Source organism: Rhinatrema bivittatum, unplaced genomic scaffold, assembly GCF_901001135.1.
Source record: "Rhinatrema bivittatum unplaced genomic scaffold, aRhiBiv1.1, whole genome shotgun sequence".
In the NCBI taxonomy this organism is placed as follows: domain Eukaryota; kingdom Metazoa; phylum Chordata; class Amphibia; order Gymnophiona; family Rhinatrematidae; genus Rhinatrema; species Rhinatrema bivittatum.
Window position 1 is genome coordinate 60,846 of NW_021821220.1, and position 20,862 is coordinate 81,707.

Consider the following 20,862-nt stretch of genomic DNA (forward strand, 5'->3'; position numbering starts at 1 on the left):
GCTATGCAACCTCCTCGTGCCAAGGTTTTACCTGCTGTACAACCTTCCCTCTCCAAAAGGTCCTCAGCGAACCTTGCTCACTACCTTCCCAGTTACTTCCTCACTGATTACAAAGTGCCCAAATCTCAGCTCTAGTTATCCCAGCCTGTCCTGTGCCTCAGGGCCTCTTCATTGAATCACCCTGACTCTCTGAACTGGCCTCTCTTCCCTTGTTTCTCTGCCTTGCCTTGCGGCTTAACTTTGTTTCTTGTCTTGCTCTGTGGCCTCTCTTGGCCACTTGCCTTGCTCTGGATCCTTCCAGGTCCTCTGGCCTTGTTCTACAGCCTCTGAGGCCTCCCTGCCAAGCTGTGTGCCCTCCTGGGCCTTCCTATTTTCCCATGTGGCCTTTGGGTCTTCAAGGTTCACTTAGCCTACCTTGTGCCCTGTTGGGCATTCTTGTTTCCTGTTGCCTGTTCTCATCCAGCCCTGTCCTTGTCCAGTCCCTGCCTAGACTAGCCACAGCCTGTGTTCTGTTTTCTGTGTCCAAGCCCCAGCCCTTCCTCATCCAGCCTGCCTTGCCTCATCTAGTCTGCCCTGCCTCATCCAGCCTACCTTGTCTCACCACCCTGTTTTTAGCTTTGACCGTGCCACAATATTTTACAGAAAACAAGTCCTACTGGCTCCCAAAACCCAAGGGCTCAACCTGCAGGGGAGGGGATTGGTTAGGCAGAAGATCAGCTCCAGTCCTGACCTGCAGCCCTATACCATCTCTGGGGGTGCTCCCTGACTTCAGCCTGCCAGTCCATGATACATAATTAAACACAAAATAGAATACAAACTTGTATCAATCCTTTATAAATTAATCACAGGACAACAAAACCATTGGCTAACTGAACACATTGAACTACATGCTCCACAAAGGAATCTTTGCTCAATGATTTGTTACTCTTTAGTTTGTCAAGCTGATCTACTACATTTTCCATTGTCACAGATATTTGTTTTAGTTGCTCAGAATCTCCATCATTAAAAAATGTTTCATGTATGGTTATTTCCCCAACATCCTCCTCTGGAAAGACCGAGGCAAATAATTACTTCCTTGTCCTTCCTCAGCATCCTTTTACCCCTGTGGCCATCTAGCAGCCCAAATGATGCCCTCACAGGCCTTTTGCTTTGAATGTACTTGAAAAAGTTTTTATTAGTAGTTTTTACCTTACTGCCTATCTAACTACTACTGTTTTATATCTAATTGCCAGTGTTTATCCTCTTGCCTATTTTCATTATTTGTGTCTGATTTCCATTTTTTGAATGATGCTCTATTAGCTATTATTGCTTCCTTTACCTCACCATTAAACCTTGCTGGTAGTCATTTGTCTTCCTTTAGCCTTTTTAATGCATGGAATACATTTTATCTGCAGTTCCAATATGGCATTTTTAAAAATGTCCATACTTTATGCAAACTTTTAACCCTTGCAAAAACTCCTTTTAGTTTTTTTTTTAACTAATTACCTCATTCTATCATAGGGCCTCATTTTCCAAGCACTTTACCGCGTGCGATAAATTCGCAAATCGCGTATGCAAATTAGTCATTTGGTATTCAGGGGGCGGAGTCGGGGCGGAGCATATGTAAAGCGGGAACCTGTGTATCGTGTGCGGCTGCTATCGCGGCTAATAACTACAACTCCAACCTCGCATTATGGACTGCGTTACAGGCCTGAAAAGGATTACCGCCATCCACGATAGTCCCAGACAGCCTGTTTCAGGCTCCTGGGGGGAGAGAGAGAGAGAGAGAGAGAGAGAGAGAGAGAGAGAGAGAGAGAGAGAGAGAGAGAGAGAGAGAGAGAGAGAGAGAGAGAGAGAGAGAGAGAAACTTACTATAGTGCCTATGCCCTACATAGGTATTTTAACCCCTATAGGAGGGCCACCTACTAACTCGGGGTGGGGATTAGATATGAGCGTCGGGGGTTGGGGGCCACTTTCGCATTCCACATGAGACCTACGGACTGAACAGTGGTCTCTAGTGCAGATTTGCTGGCCGTCGGAGAGAGGACGCTCACTCCAAGCGGAGATTTGGCCAACATTCTCTCCACCTAGCATGTTGTTGCCCAGGTAGAGTGTCCATCAAGCTAGGTAGAGAGAACGTTGCCCAAACCACTTCTTGGAGTGAGCGTCCTCACTCCGACAGCCAGCAAATCTGCACTAGAGACCACTGTTCTGTCCGTAGGTCTCATGTGGAATGCGAAAGTGGCCCCCAACCCCCGACGCTCATATCTAATCCCCACCCCGAGTTAGTAGGTGGCCCTCCTATAGGGGTTAAAATACCTATGTAGGGCATAGGCACTATAGTAAGTCTCTCTCTCTCTCTCTCTCTCTCTCTCTCTCTCTCTCTCTCTCTCTCTCTCTCTCTCTCTCTCTCTCTCTCTCAGCCTGAAACAGGCTGTCTCGAACTATCGTGCACCGCGATAAAAGACTGAAAGAATCATCGTGCAGTGGGAAAACATTGTGTGCGGCGCTAATGTTTTCGCGAATGGCAAAAACATCGCCGCACACGATGTTTCCCCACTGCACGAAAGAAGCCTCATTTGCATTGGTAACGCCCCCTAATGCGTTACCAATGCGATATTGGAAAATAAGGCCCATAGTCTCCCTTTTTAAAGATTCAATGTATTTTACTTTAATAATTTTACTTAATGTCATCCTTCCAGTGATTATGTCAAATTTGATTACATTATGATCCTAATTGTTTATTGGCCCAACCACAGAAACACCTTTGCACCAGGTCAATCATTCTACTGAATACTAGATCTAAACTAGCTACCCCTCTTATCAGCTGCTCCATAAAGCCAGTCACTTATGGCATCTAGAAATGTAACCTCTTTAGCATGTCCTGATAAGACACTGATCCAGTCAGTACCAGGGTAATTGAAATTTCCCATTATTATAGTGCTGCAAAGTCTATTTGCTGTTTTAATTTCAGCTAGTACTTCACAGTCTGTTTCTTCATTTTGGCCAGGAGGCTGGAAGTATACACCCACTGCTGTACTCTTACCCATCCCTTATTGAATGTTTATCCATAAAGATTCCACACTGCAATTTGTTTCCGGCAGGATTTTTATCATGTTTGATCTCTTGTCATATAGTACACCCTTCACATCAATATAATTTGTATCCTGGTATCACAGTGTCCCATTGGTTATCCTTCTTCCACCATATATCTGAAATGCCTATAATGTCTATCTCCTCATGTAATGCCATATTCTAAGTTACCAATCTTACTGTTCAGACTTCTGGCATTTGCATAAAAACATTTTAAAGTAGGTTTCTATTTATACTTTCATTTCTCTTTGTATTCATTAGGGATGTGAATCGTGTCCTCGATCGTCTTAACGATCGATTTCGGCTGGGAGGGGGAGGGAATCGTATTGTTGCCGTTTGGGGGGGTAAAATATCGTGAAAAATCGTGAAAAATCGAAAAATCGAAAAAACCGGCACATTAAAACCCCCTAAAACCCACCCCCAACCCTTTAAATTAAATCCCCCACCCCCAAATAACTTAAATAACCTGCGGGTCCAGCGGCGGTCCGGAACGGCAGCGGTCCGGAACGGGCTCCTGCTCCTGCATCTTGTCGTCTTTCGGCCGGCGCCATTTTCCAAAATGGCGCCGAAAAATGGCGGCGGCCATAGACGAAAAAGATTGGACGGCAGGAGGTCCTTCCGGACCCCCGCTGGACTTTTGGCAAGTCTCGTGGGGTCAGGAGGCCCCCCACAAGCTGGCCAAAAGTTCCTGGAGGTCCAGCGGGGGTCAGGGAGCGATTTCCCGCCGCGAATCGTTTTCGTACGGAAAATGGCACCGGCCATACGCGTATGGCCGGCGCCATTTTCCGTACGGAAAATGGCGCCGGCAGGAGATCGACTGCAGGAGGTCGTTCAGCGAGGCGCCGGAACCCTCGCTGAACGACCTCCTGCAGTCGATCTCCTGCCGGCGCCATTTTCCATACGGAAAATGGCGCCGGCCATACGCGTATGGCCGGCGCCATTTTCCGTACGAAAACGATTCGCGGCGGGAAATCGCTCCCTGACCCCCGCTGGACCTCCAGGAACTTTTGGCCAGCTTGTGGGGGGCCTCCTGACCCCCACGAGACTTGCCAAAAGTCCAGCGGGGGTCCGGAAGGACCTCCTGCCGTCCAATCTTTTTCGTCTATGGCCGCCGCCATTTTTTCGGTGCCATTTTGGAAAATGGCGCCGGCCGAAGACGACAAGATGCAGGAGCAGGAGCCCGTTCCGGACCGCTGCCGTTCCGGACCGCCGCTGGACCCGCAGGTTATTTAAGTTATTTGGGGGGGGTTCGGGAGGGTGGGGGATTTAATTTAAAGGGTCGGGGGTGGGGTTTTAGGGGGTTTTAGTGTGCCGGCTCACGATTCTAACGATTTATAACGATAAATCGTTAGAATCTGTATTGTATTGTGTTCCATAACGGTTTAAGACGATATTAAAATTATCGGACGATAATTTTAATCGTCCTAAAACGATTCACATCCCTAGTATTCATAACCTCCTTGCCTGCTTGTTAACAAATGATACAGGCAGTTTAGAGTCATTCACATAGGGCCTGTACTAGATTTTTTGCAGCCCTGTATGAATGACTCAAACATCAAACAATAAAATCAAGAAATAAAATAAATATATAATCATAATACTAAAAACATACTAATAATATTATTTTAAAACGGATGAATAAAATATCAAATTATTAAAAACTCATCTACAAGTTTTTTTAAATGTCCCAAACGCCAATAAAATATTTCAAAAAACCAGACACAGCAAATAACACCTGAAATATAAAACTAAAAGGGATTTTAAAATTCATGCTCTCCATACTTGGGAACTTTTGATTTCCAGATGCCATGAAATTGTCATGGATTATCAGGCAGAGAGTATCTGGGTAGCTGTGCACCATATGCTCCCTCTCATACACACACAATCTTTTCTCTCACTCCCCACATACATACACACACATATGCTCTCTCACTCTCCCAAACATAAGCACACATGTTCTCTTCCTCTACCACACACATGCTCTCTCTCACTTTTCCACACACAAGCTCACATGCTCTTTCTCACTCTCACATACATAAACATACACGCTCTCTCTTACTTCCCTTGACTTAGCAGACAGCAACAGCAGCAGCAGAGTCTCCTTCTTCAGCCCCCATGGCCAAGGTAATGACTTCTGGCCATGGAGCATTGGATTACTTCCTAACAGGCCGTGCTCCTCTTCCTCGTTAGCAGTGGTGCCCTGCCAAAATCGATGACGTGGTCAGCACTGCCTTAGTGAGTGGCAAAACAGCAGAGCCATGATGGCAACACTGCTGATTCTAGTGGGGCCACGCTGCTTCTCACTTACTAAGGCAGCACTGATCACGTGATTTCGGTGGTGCTGCGTTGCTTTTTCTTGGCAGCATGGACCTCTTTTCTTCTTGGTCTGGTGCGATCAGGTCCACTGGCGGCACCACGGACCTCCTCTTCTTCTGCCGCCAGTGGGATTGGGTCCATTGGTGGCAGCACCACTTTTCCCAACACTGCCCCACCAGGTATGCAGCCCGATGCAATTGCACGGTTTGTACACCTGGTGTTGCTGGGCCCGAATTTTCAACTGGGTGTGTCTTGTCTAAGTCAGTCAGGGCTATGTCAGCCTTAAACACAACCTCTCTACTCAGATATTCTAACTTCCCTGTTTAGCAAGTATCCTTGGAAGAGACATCACTCTGAAACATGTGCTTCTGAGTGATTGTCAGCTTTCCCCCATGGTCTGGTTTAAAAGCTGCTCTATTACCATTTAAATGTTAGTGCAGTAGCCTGGTTCCACTCTAGTGAAGGTGGAATCTTATTTCATCCGAATAGGCTCCAACTTCCCCAGAATTTTCCCCAGTTCCTAACGAATCTAATCCTCTCTTCCCTACACCATTGTCTGAGCCAGGCATAAGGGCCAATGTAATAAGACCCGTGCTGAAATCTGCACTGATTTTTCTGCATAGATTTTTTTTTAGCACATGTAGCAAAAACAAGCGGCAGCGTGGGATGTAATTGCGACTGCATATGCTAATTAGATAAGCACACAAAATCCGCATACACCAAACGCACATGCCATAATATGTTCAGTAATCCGCGCTCATGGCCCTATGTAGTAAATTGCGAAGACATTCGCACAGAAACTCGCTCAGAGACCCATCGGCATGTGAAGACCCGCAATTGATTCTAAGGGTGCTTCTTTAAAAAAAAAATAATGAGTGGTCCAGAAATTGATGTGAAGTTGGGTAGAGCAGTATCTCACCCCTTAATGATGGGACTCCGACTGCTGGCAAGATTGTGTAATGCAGATCAGCCATTCTGCCTCATCGAGAAGTTGCCTTCTCTCTACCAGTTCCATCTGCCTCTTGGCTGATCCACAAAAGCATCAAAACACCGGCCTCCATATTGGCACTTTCACTTAACTTCTGTCCTGACCTAGGTGCTAAAACCCCATTAAAAAACTCATACTAACCGATCTCCCTGGAGAAAAAACAAAAACCCTCACACCTTTAGGAATTTATCGCTCTGTGTTACATAACTATAAAAAAAAGTATCAATAATGCTAAAAAAGAATTTTTCAAGAAACAAATTCAAATATTTTGGTACAACCCAAGAACCTTGTTTTCCATAGTTAAAAATTTAACAAAGCTCTCATCCCAAAGAGATAATTTGTTATCAGAAAGTCAATGCAATGAAATTGCACTGTATTTCAAAAACAAAATAGACCAATTAATAGTTTATAGTTTACCAAACCCATGCCAAGAAATAAAAATGAAACATAAAGAAGGTACGAATTGGAGCACCTTCAATACAACTTCAGTCTTAGAGATAGAATCCTTTGTCAAAAAGTTAAAACCCTGCTAGCCACCCTATTGATGCTGTCCCAGTAACCACTCTCAAGACAATTGCAAACGTAATTGCAAGGATTATTACCCCCAATAGTTAATCTCTCTTTAAAAGAAGGTAAAGTCCCAGAGGTACTCAAAATGCAATAATTAAGCTGATTCTTAAAAAAATAATAATAATTTTGATGCTACTCGACTATGCAATTATCACCCAATCTCCAATCTATCGTTTATTGCCCAAACTTATTGAAAAAGATATACAGAATCAACTTGCACATTTTCTTGAATCAAATAATATCCTCTTTCCCAACCAGTTCGGTTTCAGAAAAATTTTAGCACTGAAACTTATTAATTGCAATGACTGATACAATACAGAGGGGTTAAGATACCAGGCAAAGTTACATTTTAATATTCCTAGATTTATCTGCGGCATTTGATATGGTGGACCACAAGGTACTACTCGGAATGCCTGAAGGAAATAGGAAATTAAAGATGTAGTCCTAAACTGGCTTGATTCTTCCTGGATAAAACACTCATTCCAAGTGAAAATTAAAAAATTCAATCTCAAAAAAATTCCTCTAGATACCGGAGTTCCACAAGGGTCCGCACTCTCAGCCACCCCTTTTTAACATATATTTATTGCCACTATGTCATTTACTTGCAGGACTAGGTTTAAATTTTTATATTTAAGCTGATGATATATTGTTCCTCGTTCCCATTAATGACCACCCTTGAGATAATTGTAGTATATTTATTATTTAAACTCCATATAGCAACTTCTCTTACATATGAAACTTGTAATGAATATGGATAAAACAGAAATACTGCTTCTAGAGTAGGAAATGTGGAGATGATGCGGCTATCCCCCCTCTTTTATTCGAGAATAATATTAAAATACAACCCACCCTGGTTGTAAAAGACCTGGGGATACTTTTAGACTCTGAACTTAACCTGAAAAAAATACTTATCCATCAAATTAAGAGATGCTATTATAAACTGCTTACGTACGAAGACTGAAACCTTTACTAGACATAAATGATTTTTAGGGCAGTCCTCCAGACTCTGATTTTTTCGAATATTGATTATTGTAATCCCTATTTCTAAGGCTCCACTCTCCTACAATACGACCGCTTCAGGTATTACAGAAAAGCTGCTGCCAGAGTATTAATGTTACGCGCCCCGCCCGCGGCCATCCCGTGTGTGGGCCTGCTCCACCTTAATGGTTCCACAGCGGGTCCCGGGACCGACCTCCCTCGCGGGTTAGTTGCCAGTCTCCTGCCAGGCCCCGGCGTCGTCACGGCGGTGGTCGCCGGGCCTTCGCTGGCACGCCAGCCCTCACGCTGAGGCTCGGCTTCCTCGGCCCTGTTAGCCACGCCACCACCCGGACTCATGTAGGGCCAAGGGCGGGTCCTAGCTCCGCGGGCCGCACCCTGATTGATCCCTCGACCAATGGCACCGGTTAGCCCCCTGTGACATATTGAGGGCAAAGGCTATCGGGCACCATTTTGAATACAGCAGTCGACAAGCCTGAGTGCAGGAGATCGCGCTAGGACCCCTGCTGGACCCACCAGGACTTTTGGTAAGTCTTGGGGGGTCAGGAGGTGGGGCTTTTAGTTAATTAAATTTAAAGGGTTGGGATGAGGTTTTTTTTTGGAAACAAATACATACGTAACTAATGAACGGATCAGGGTCCCCCGAGAATGGATTGCAACGGATTTGTCTCCCCACGAATACGATACCGACTGGGACGAATCCGTCCCTGCTGCACATCCCTAGTATCCTGTTTCCAACAGTGGTCAGTCTAAGTCACAATAATCTTGCATTTACCCAAACATTAAATAAATCCCATGCTGCTAATGCTGGCAACAAGCAGTGGCTACTCCCCATTGATCAATAGCAGTTTATGGACTTCTCCTCCAGGAACTTATCCAAACCTTTTTTAAACCCAGCTACACTAACTGCCTTAACCACATCCTCTTGTAATGAATTCCAGAGCTTAATTGTGTGTTGAATGAAAAAGAATGTTCTCTGATTTGTTTTAAATCTGCTACTTGTTAACTTCATTGAGTGCCCTCTAGTCCTTGTATTATCTGAAAGAGAATATAACTGATTCACATTTACCCGTTCAAATTCTTTCATGATTTTGTAGACCTCTATCATATTACGCCTCAGTAGTCTCTTTTCAAGCTGAACAGCCCTAACCTCTTTAGCCTTTCCTCATAGGGGAGTTGCTCCATGCCCTTTATCATTTTGGTTGCCCTTCTCTGTAGTTTCCCCAGTGTAACTATATCTTTTTTGAGATGCAGCAACCAGAGTTACATACAATATTGAAGGTGCAGTCTCAACATAGAGCAATACAGAGGCATTATGACATCCTCCATTTTATTTGCCATTCCCTTCCTATTCATTCCTAATATTTTATTTGCTTTTTTGACCTCTACAGTTCACTGAGCTGACAATTTTAATATAATATCAACTATGGCGCTAAATCATTTTCCTGGGTACTAACTCCTAATATGGAACCTAACATCGTGTAACTACAGCAAGGGTTATTTTTCCCTATTTGTATCACCTTGCAGTTGTCCACATTATATTTCATTTGCCATATGGATGCCCAATCTTCCAGTCTTGCAAGCCCCTCCTGTAATTTATCACAATCTGCTTGTGATTTAACTACTCTGAATAATTTTGTGTCATCTTCAAATTTAATCACCTCAATTGTCATACCCCTTTTCAGATCATTTATAAATATATTAGAAAGCTCTGGTCCAATTGCAGATCCCTCACCAACAGGTAGATAATCATCCATTTAGACACTGAGTGCAAAAGACTGGATAGCCCCCCAACTCACTGATGGACTTCTATCTGTTTCTTAATTTTATTAATTTGCTAAAGTTTAAAAGCTAATTAATGAGTAGGTATGTTTTTGCAATTTGAGTTTTTCAATTATTTTATTTGGTGTCTTTTAAATCTAGGTGTAACCCCTATTTAGAAGGCAATTACTCCTTCCAGGGCACATAACTAATTTATATCTTCAGGGGCTTTTCTGACTGGCAAATTCCATCCCATGATTAACTATTAATCCCTTGGGGGAATTCTGTTTATGGGCGTAAACTGTGCTTGTGGCTCAGATTATATTATGAGGTTCCCAGTGTGTATATTTATTTTATTTATTTATTTATTTATTTAAGGTTTTTCTTTACCGACATTCATCAGAGACATCATGCCGGTTTACAATCGAACAAGGGGAACAGAGAAATCAGTTACATAAAACAGGGAGCAACAACTTGGAGATGCAATGTAATATGCAAGTTTTGAAAGGATAGAGGAATTAGTAAATTAACCTAGAACTAAAGCTGAATATAAAGCAGATGAAGCAGATAGTGAAGGAACTATTTACAAGTCATTTATCAATGTATTATAGTGTGGGGCAGTGGTGGGTGGCTAGGAAAGCGGGCATACGTGGAGAAAAGCTGATATAATATAGGTGCTTCTTATGAGGTGAGAGGCTGTAATGAACAGATAGGATCAGGCTCTGGTTAAATTGGATATTTTTTTATTTATTTTTATTTTATTTTATTTTTATTTTATTTATTATTTTTATATACTGACATTCAATCTGAGATATCACATCGGTTTACATTCAGGTACTGTAGGTATTTATATATCTTCTGCCTTAACTGTCTCTCACAACAGGATCCATCATTGGGGCTTGCCCACCTAGGATTCAGAGTAGGCTCACAGGTCTTTGATCCCCTGTAGAGAGCCTTTTCGTCCCAACAGGGTATCAGGCTTAAAAATCTATCTCCAACTTAGTAGGAGAGGGACACTCTTGCAGGGAGTGCACAATGAGATGTCACTTCTAACAGAAACTCCATTTGGGTGAAGCTGGGTGGCCTCACCAAAGTGTAAAACTGAACATCCTTACTGTTTAAAGGCTTCCTCAAATGGATCCCAATGTGTTCTTAAAATGGTGGGCTAAATAGTGTTGAAGTATCCCATCCAGACCCTCTAGGTGGGAGGGATTCAGGGGTATGGATGGCTTCTTAGTAGAGTGTTCTAAAAGGGACAGCGACACCTTGTGCCCTAGGGCATCATGATTGGGCAATCATAGGACAGCTTGTGAAAATACTACTGAATCTCTTTAAGGATGCTACAGAGGAGCTGAGTACCAGAAGTGCCATCTTGGGAGATGTCATCCCCATAGTAAATATCCTGAGAAATGTTGGAGGGCTTTCAACAGGAAGAGGGATGAGAGCTGAAGTACTGCACCATCTAGAGTCCTAGAAAAAGCAGGTGACAGAGAGACTATGACCTCTAACCAGAAACCTCACATACATGCACACTACATTTTGTGATCCGCATGTGAAAGGGAAACTTGCCCTGCAGGCCAACAATGAACCTACTGACAGAGGAGGTCTGCCAAACAGAGCACCAGAAGAGGGATTGTAACAGAGTAGGAAACACCATTATTGGGCAGGTCAGACAGTAGTGCAAGTCAGAGCAGCACCCGGCCATCGACACCTAGCACTCTCAACTCTACTGTAAAACATCAAAGGAAGGTTGCCCTGTAACAATCCTCACTTCTATCCTAGGTGATCATGAAAGCAGCTGGGAAGAAAGACACATGTTTGACACAAGCAAAAGAAGCAGTTGTTCAAATTTCTATGATACACTATCTTGCAGGCACTATCGAGGACATGGACACAGTTGTCCTAGCATTTGGTCCCACAAGTCCAGCATCTGGCCAGACCTAGTGAGAGTGCTAAGCGCTATCTCTTGTCCACTAAGTGTGCCTAGTAAAAAAGTGTTTTCGATGAGAGGGGACTTCATGACGCCCTCATTGTTCAAGGCTGTCACCACACATGATGGAAAAGCTAGTGTTCCATAAAATTAAACTGCCTTTGCTTGGGTTTCCAGATTTGCCATGCGAGTGACAAGATGGATGAAATCAATTTGAAGGTCTTGTAGCTGCTCCTGTCTGTCTGCTGTGCCTCAAATACCAGCAAAGGGGATTACATCCAGCATTCACTGTCAGTTAGACCACAATCCCACTAACACACTGCTGCTACCCAAGGCCTGAGATGCCATTCCGAGGGCCACAGCACACCGAATACTAGTCCTGTGTCCCCAGTACTTTTAGTTGAGCCACTTTCCCCAAACACACTGCTGCTACCATCCAGGCTCAAGATGCCTGTGGGACCAAGTGATGATTCCCACAGGCCTGGAGACAAAATTAGTCTGACGCCAGCCTTTCTTAAAACAGTATCTCTTATTACAGCTTCACATATGCACAACGTGGACTGTCTTCTAGGGATGTGAATCGTTTTAGGACGATTAAAATTATCGTCCGATAATTTTAATATCGTCTTAAACCGTTATGGAACACAATACAATACAGATTCTAACGATTTATCGTATAAATCGTTAGAATCGTGAGCCGGCACACTAAAACCCCCTAAAACCCACCCCCGACCCTTTAAATTAAATCCCCCACCCTCCCGAACCCCCCCCAAATAACTTAAATAACCTGCGGGTCCAGCGGCGGTCCGGAACGGCAGCGGTCCGGAACGGGCTCCTGCTCCTGCATTGTCGTCTTCGGCCGGCGCCATTTTCCAAAATGGCGCCGAAAAAATGGCGGCGGCCATAGACGAAAAAGATTGGACGGCAGGAGGTCCTTCCGGACCCCCGCTGGACTTTTGGCAAGTCTCGTGGGGGTCAGGAGGCCCCCCACAAGCTGGCCCAAAGTTCCTGGAGGTCCAGCGGGGGTCAGGGAGCGATTTCCCGCCGCGAATCGTTTTCGTACGGAAAATGGCGCCGGCAGGAGATCGACTGCAGGAGGTCGTTCAGCGAGGGTTCCGGCGCCTCGCTGAACGACCTCCTGCAGTCGATCTCCTGCCGGCGCCATTTTCCGTACGAAAACGATTCGCGGCGGGAAATCGCTCCCTGACCCCCGCTGGACCTCCAGGAACTTTTGGCCAGCTTGTGGGGGGCCTCCTGACCCCCACGAGACTTGCCAAAAGTCCAGGGGGTCCGGAAGGACCTCCTGCCGTCCAATCTTTTTCGTCTATGGCCGCCGCCATTTTTCGGCGCCATTTTGGAAAATGGCGCGGCCGAAGACGACAAGATGCAGGAGCAGGAGCCCGTTCCGGACCGCTGCCGTTCCGGACCGCCGCTGGACCCGCAGGTTTTTAAGTTATTTGGGGGTGGGGGATTTAATTTAAAGGGTCGGGGGTGGGTTTTAGGGGGTTTTAATGTGCCGGTTTTCGATTTTTCGATTTTTCGATTTTTTAACGATTTTCACGATTTTTCACGATATTTTACCCCCCCAAACGGCAACAATACGATTCCCTCCCCTCCCAGCCGAAATCGATCGTTAAGACGATCGAGGACACGATTCACATCCCTACTGTCTTCCCTTCAGAATTGTGTATTCTCTTTACTTACAGTTATGCTTTATTCATCCCCGAGATTGGACAGTGTTTTGTTATAGGAGCTGCATTCCTTCTGGAGACCTAGTCCTGGTCTGGTTATCCCCACCTGGATCCCAGCTCTTATTTTCCAGTTTCTGGTTATGTCCTCAGAGCTCCATTTGTCCCACAGTATCACACCCACAGAGCATACTCTCCTCAGTGGATGTAAGGTGAACCAGGCATCTAACCTGGTCCTGCACAGGTAAATAGGGGAACACCAGGGGCACTATCTCATACCCCTCCCTCAGCTTGGACCCATCGGGCCAAGCATCCCTACTCTCTTCTGGATCCCATTCAGAAGAGTCCAATACATCCCATTCCCCTTTCTCTGGCTTCCCACCAGCTACACTTGGGAATGGGAACCTAGTGACATGCTCACCCTCATCTCTTAGGGTCATGACCACTACCTAGTGTGCCATTCTTGCAGTGCACACCTCCAGCCTTTTAACTAAGTCCTTTGCTGGTTCTGGCTTCAAATTCCACCACGATGGAGCTTTTAGGACTGGGGGAACCACAAGTGATGGTTCCTCTATCACGAGCTATGTCCTCTTCCTGGCATCTGATTTCTCTGCTGTAGAACCCCTTCTTGGCTCCTCTTTGTCCTCAGTTACTACTGAAGTCCACAGTGCTTCCCTCTGGATTCTGTGGACTCTTCCTAAGGGTTCTCCATAGCGTCCCTCTGGGATGTCTGCGGCATCTCTCACTTGCCTTTCTATTTCCTCTCTCTCTGGGCTTCTTATGAGAGCTGTATCTGAAATCCCAGTAGTGTTTTGAGCACCCTACAGGTTCTTCCTTGAGACCTCCTGTAGTGCCAACTTCCATCTTCTCAATACTGCCTTCTCCTGGGGAGTCTGTGTTGCCCTTTTCAGAGCTTTCTGTGACCCCTGTCTCAGGGTTCTTCATTACCTCCTTCTTGGGGCTTCTCATAGGAGCAGTCTCTGGACCCCTAGTAGTATTTGGGCACTCTAGAGGGTCTTCCTCAGGACCACCTGTAGCACCAATCTCAGACTGTTGCCATGACTTAGCTCACTGCCAGTCACTTATCCAGTTTCTCCATGAGCTGTTGGTATCCCTTGTCCAGCTAGTCTAGGCATCATTCTTTTGCCTGTCCTGGGCTCTTGGAAGTGGGTTCCCTTGCTTGATTACCCTGGCTGTTCTCTCCAGCTGCCAAACCTCGAGCCTCAGGTCCTCCCTCTGACCTGACTCTTGGGGAACTCCCACTACAAATAAATATATGCTGTTCTTTCCTTCCAGCCAACTGACTACTTTTTCAGAGCCACACCTTTCTCAGAACAATCTTGCTACACCAGAGTTCCTTCCTCTTTTCTTTTTTCAAGGCAAAAAAAGTAAAAGAAAAAGTCTGCATAACCTGCAATAACTAAATCAGTTTAATTCTCTATCTACCTCCAGCTGGGCTTCTCCTGTTAGCTGGTATAAACCTACCACTTCATGGCTGTCCCTGCAACCAGGCTCACTCACAGTTTCCTCTCTATCTGAAACGGTTAAACTTTGGTTCTTTTTCTTCAATGCAGGTTCTGAGCACACCATGCTCTGTGCAACCCTACACTCTGTACTTTATTTTAGAGCTAAGCCCCCTATGTTCTGTACTATGTTTAGAACTACATGTCCTCTTCACAATTTTTCTGTACACCAGACACTTTCTTGGAGGCTGTGTTTTTTTCTCTGTGTAAAACTTTAGAAAAAATCCCATGCATGTCATCATATGTGGAAACGAGCAGTGATTCCCACAGGCAAGGAGACAAACTAATCTGACTTCAGCCTTTCTTAAAACAGTATATCTTTATTACAACTTCATACATGCCAACAGTAGACTGTCTTCCTTTCAGAACAGTGTCCTTTCTTTACTTATAGTTCACTACTGCCTCCCTCAGTACTATAGTTCAGCTTCATCTCAGGTCAATATTTGGACAGTGTTACATTACAGGAGCTGCTTTCCACCTGGAGACCTCGGCCTGGTCTAGTTATCCCCACCTGGATCCCTGCTCTTATTCCCCAGTCTCTGGTTACACTTTCTGAGCTCTGCCTGTTCCGCAGGATTCTGCCCACAGAGTATACTCTCCTCAGGTGAACCAAGCATATAGGCTGGTCCTGCACAGATAAATAGGGGAACACAAGGGTACTATCTCACAATGCCATTCTGAGAACCACAACAAACACAATGCAGAATCCTGCTGTGTCCCAACACTATCAGTTGGGCCACATGCCTGCAAACAAACTGTTGCTGCCTCCCAGACCTGAGATGCTAGTCTGAGGGCCAGAATACAATGAATACTGAGTCCTGCTTTATCCAAAGCACTATCAATTGGGCCACTCACATCCTGCTTCCTCCTGCCGTTTCTATAAATATACCACTAGAGCCAACATACACTGACATCGTCTTCCTGCCGTGCTCTTTTCACCATCACTGGGTCAACATGCACTGACACCTTCTGCCTGCCTTGCTCTTTTTACCACCACCAGGATTTCCCTCCTCCTGCTTCCTTCTGACATATCACCAACAACAGCACTGTAGTTTCATGCCTACTGCTTCCTCCTGATATGTCCCAACAGCAACACTGGGGCCTAACTCAGTCTTCTTCCTCCTAACATATCCCCAACAACACACTGGGCCCTGATACTACAGGGTCTGACAGTACATCTAGCAGCAGCCTTCTACTGTCATATCCATATCACCACCAGAGGGGTCTGACACATCCTAATTCTGCCAGCCATGTTCCAAGCACCACCACTGGGGTATAACTCTACTGAGTTCCTCAGGCAGCTGAACCCAAGCACCACTGCAAGATCATGGCTCTACTGATATTCTCTTCCTGCCTCTCACAAAATGTCATAGGGTCCTGACTGCACTGAGTTCCTCTGCCTACCTTTTCCCAATCAATCACCACTGCAGGATTGTGAATCCACTAAGTTCCTCTGTCTGCTTAGCTCCAAGTACCACTGCAGGTCATGACTCCACTAAGTTCCTCTGCCTGCTTAGCCTAAAGCACTACTGCAGGTCATGACTCTGCTGAGTTTCTCTGCCTCCTTTTTACCAACCACCACTGTAGGGTCATGACTCCACTGAGTTCCTAGGCCTGCTTAGCCACAATCTATCACCATTGTAGGGTCATGACTCCACTGAATTCCTCTATCTATTTAAATATAAGCCCTTAACAGTTATTGAGGAAAAACAAGCAGGGGAAGTCAGTGTATTCATGTCTGAGTGGTAGTGTTTGATTCCTTTCTTTGGCAAACACCACCACTGGGTTATGACTCCATTGACTTCCCCTGCCTCAACAACTGTTTGGTGAGGGAACCAAGTCACCTGGCTGCATTATCTTTTTCTACCCTGACTCTAGGGCCAGATATACGAAATGCTTTTTCCCTTTATGTTTATGGAAAAAAATTTAGTACTCCTGGCTCTTTATCTCCTATTACCTCAGATACCTACTTAGATTGCAAGTTCTTTTGGCAGGGATTCATTGTACCTGTATTGTCATGGTTGAGAGCCCCTGTGCTGTGGTGTGGTTGATGCAATCTAATAGGCAAACCTTCTAGGTCACACTGACAGATGATGGACACCCCTTGGCTGTGACTGAGTTGGAACTTCACTTATACCAGCCTTGTTCTCCACAGGTTGAGCCCTTGGGTTCCAGGGGCCAACAGAACTTAAGTGAGAGTTCCAGAGAGCGGTATGCACATACTTTTGCTGGAAAAAAATACCTGCACAAATGGGCACAGTTCTCTGCATGTGCTTTTTCCACCAATCCTGAACAGACAGAGACCACTTTAGGCTGAATGTATATATGAGGCACCTCATTATTTTCCTGCCAGTGAGAATGCACAGCAGGAGGAAGGCTTAGCCATGGTAAACACATTTTCAATCATGATCCTTATCATGAGGCAGCCTGAAGAGGGGACCTGCCCACGTTTTCAGATACAGTGGATTTTTATTGAGATGCACTTTTCTCCGTGCTTATCACATTCCTTCATCGTGCTGAGCTAAGTCTGCTTCTGTTTTCTCTGCACACTAATTGACCATTTGATGTTGAGTGACCTTTCTACTCACATTATGTTTGAAAATTCTTCACCAGTCTAGTATATGAGCCAGTTCATCTGTAACTAACAAATCAATTGGTGTTTAAGCCCATATATCTTGGTTTCTCTCCCTATTAGATGAGAAGCCTATCATAGATCATCGGGTGTTCTTTATATCAGGGGTTCCCCCCTGAGGAAGCTGCTTTTGGCGAAACAAGGGTCTCTCAAGGCACTTGACACCATACCCAGGAGGAACACCGTACTTCTTTGTGTTCTGATTTATTGCACGCACTTTTTGGATATTACACTGGCTACTCATTTTATGTACTTTCTAACATTGTCATTGTAATTGTTCAGGAAAAGCATATTTCTTGCTTAAATGGTTTTTGTGTTCATTATTGTTGTAACATACTTAGGTCTGCTTGAAAATAATTGTGCCATGATGGGCAACGTTGACAACAAATGTATTAGCATCATTCACACCATAGAAGTGCACAGTCTGCAATTGATCCATGTTTAACTTAATAAGGGTCACATGATTGTCTGTGCTACATTTGTCAACATTAAGTTGTTCATTTATTTTAATTTTTTGTGAATGATCAATAAGATTTCTGTTTCAAGTAATACCATTTCAACAATACTAGTGCTCTTTTGTCCATTCTTTTGGAATGTTTTTCTGCAGTGCTTATATACTTCAATGTAACTAACGAGCAATTAACTCAAATACAACATTATTTGTAGATGTTAGGGTACTTTATCGGAAATTGATAGAAAGGCAAATAGGTTAGGCTGCAATCAACAATAATTTAGATGCAATTTATGCACAATATCTAAAATCAGCATATGCTGTGACTGCCATTGAATGTGAAGGTTTAATAACATTGCTGTCTGAGAAGTTACCTGCTCAGCAGTTGGCTTTGATATTTATCAAACAGAGTTTTAAAATATTGCTAACAGGTAATTGCATGTGAGCAGCAGCTGGATACAGCATATGATGCCAGGTGTGATGCATGGTCGCTGGGAATTACTGCGATAGAGCTGGGAGATGGAGATCCTCCGCTAGCTGACCTACATCTCTATGAGAGCTCTTTTCAAAATACCCAGGTAACAGTTCCAGTTTCTTCCAGTCACTGTAACAGTTCTTAAAATGCACAGGACAAGTATGGTATAATATTATGCAGTTTCTGAGTATTATGTGGCTGTGTAAATACTAAAAACTAATTCTAGAAAGATTTTAGCTATCCCCCTCCCCAATAATACTAAAGACAAGAGTTTTCTCTTTTATGGCTAATAGCTATTCTGCAATCCGTAAGTAATTACTAGGTTTGTAGGGTAAGCCTCTGAGGTATTTTCACATTATACAGCTAGATGAGCAGTTATTTAGAGAGCTTATATGAACTGTGCATTATTCTCATTATAGGTGCTTAAAGGATTATGTAGAATTAAAGGCAAAGTTCATTTCAGCCATGAAAAGAAAATGCTGCTATTATTTACATAAAGTAGCACTTGAGAAAATGCAACTATCGTGCGTGATCAATGCAGCTTGATTACAGACTTGTAACAGCCTCATTTTCAGGCAATTTCCTTTTGCATTCATGATCATGTAACATAAGAGATCCATTCTGTTCCAAAGCAGTGAGAATAATGTGAAGCGTTATAACTGGGCCTTTATTATCTAGTGAATGACAAAAGGCTAATGCCTTTGTTCACAAATTCTGATGCCTCATTTTAGTGAGACAGTTAACATGTCATCATGATCCCTCCAGTAAATTACAAAGATTTAATACAAAAAAAAAAAAAAGAAAGCGTGCTCAAAGACAGTAATATAGGACATTCAGTAAGCATTTTTGAAAGAGTGATTTACCTGCCTTTATACATGAGTCAAGATTGATAGCTCATTAGGAACACTAAACTTTTAAAAGCCATGTATGGAAAATGACAGCTAGGCTAGGCTAAATTTCACTGTTAGAATTTCTTTCTATTATTCCTTTTTATATGCAGTGTAAAGGAGAAGGTTTACTGTAGCGCTGTGTGCTGTACCAAATGTTCTTTTAACTTACTGAAATCAATACTTTTCCATTGTTGCCTAAATACTCAATACACTCACTTGGTTTTCATTGTTCTTTGCAAGTCTGCATGTTCTAATAGATCTTAACGTGAAATTTTGCGCAGAAATCCACCTCCATCGCTTCGCCAGCCAGAGCTTTGGTCAGCAGAATTTAAGGACTTTATTAATAAGTGAGTAACACAATTGATTAAGCCAATTAGATCAGTAACAAAATATACTAATTTGAGAATAAAATAAAGGGAATCATTTCTGTTTTAAGCAACCCAGGAGTGGGCCTCAAGGTGGTGTACTGGATTGGATGCTTGTTGAGAGATAGGCGACAGAGAGTAGCAATACATGGAATTCATTCTGAAGACAGAAAAGTGATCCGTAGAATGTCTCAGGGGGGTCCTGGGGCTGATCCTATGAGATAGCATTATGAGCATGTATTGCAGTAGGATTAGGAAGAAATATTTGCTTTTTTTGTGCATGATGTGAAGATCTGTCACATAGTTGTCTACCTGAGAAAATAGACAGAATGAGAAGTAAATAAAGAAAGCTTAAAGAATAATCAACTGCTTAATAGCTATGCTTCAATACAAAAAATAATGCAGATTATGCATTTTGGGTACAGAAATCGCAGGGAGCAGTATGCAATAAGAAATGAAATACTAATGTCTGCAAAGCAGGAAAGAAACCTCAGGGTGGTTATACCTGATGATTTGAAGATAGGGAAACAGAGCAACAAGACAGTGGCTAGCGATGAAGGGATGCTAGTGTGCCCCAGGAAGAGGGTAATTACTAATTACTAGAAAAGATGAGGTGATTATGCTGTTGTACAAATCATTGGGGATACCACACCTGGAGTTTTGAACTGGTAGGAGATCTCGGATTTTTTCAAGACCACGAGGAACCCTTATTGTGTTTGAATATTAGGATCCTCTTGAACTCTTTATAGTGTTTTTTTTAAATACTGATTTTTTTATATATTTACATTTTGAGGCTTTATATAATTCTAAAAAATTACATAAAAATTGTCTCCTTTTAATGCATGTTTTTAAGGGTGTGTCATTAAATCATTTTGATAATAATAATAATACAACCAGATTTGTTGTTATTTCTGTTTGCTTCCCCTGGTACAGCTTCTTCTTTTTGTATTGTGGTTGGTTGGCCTCTTTTTGTTCTTTCTTTTTAATTCTTCTCATACAATACTGAGTCTACCTAAATACTATAATCCTTAGGAAAAAATGTTAGAAATGGACACTGATATGAAATCAAGAATTTTATGTTAATATATTTTCTGCAATTACAGGTGCTTAACTAAAGATTTTGAGAAACGTCCAACAGTGTGTAATCTCTTGGATCATACCTTCATTAAACAAATTGAAAACAAAGAGAAAACATTACAGAAGCA

The 20,862-nt window shown here is 43.5% G+C and overlaps 1 pseudogene; it reads left to right on the forward strand.

Annotated features, from left to right (window-relative positions):
- The window catches only part of LOC115082527, a 62,811-nt pseudogene extending 44,302 nt beyond the window's left edge, over nucleotides 1-18,509 (forward strand).
- Nucleotides 18,510-20,862: the final 2,353 nt, after the last annotated feature.